Below are 321 nucleotides of genomic sequence, written 5' to 3'. Positions count from 1 at the left end.
GTGGCGAGGGCGATGACGACATTGCTTATGTGTGCTTAAACGAGGGATACAAAGTGAAATTATTAGAATAGTATCTCCAACCTCAAGGATCTTCAATAAAGGAGAGGGAATGACCTATAATACTATTCGCTGATTCTTGGTGGGATCGTTGCCCCCGACACTCTTAGGTTGTCAGTAGTTCTAGCACGATTAGAGTGACTAGTCTGTGGACTGCACGACTTTACAAAAATATTTACAAAAATAAAAAAATAAAAAAAATCTCTTTTGCATGATAAAAATAACTGCATAAAAAAAAAATAAAAAAAAAAAAAAAAAAACTTA

The sequence above is a fragment of the Phalaenopsis equestris genome, unplaced genomic scaffold (genome assembly GCF_001263595.1).
Source record: "Phalaenopsis equestris unplaced genomic scaffold, ASM126359v1 Scaffold000403, whole genome shotgun sequence".
Classification (NCBI taxonomy): Eukaryota; Viridiplantae; Streptophyta; class Magnoliopsida; order Asparagales; family Orchidaceae; genus Phalaenopsis; species Phalaenopsis equestris.
This window is presented reverse-complemented; position numbering follows the sequence as displayed.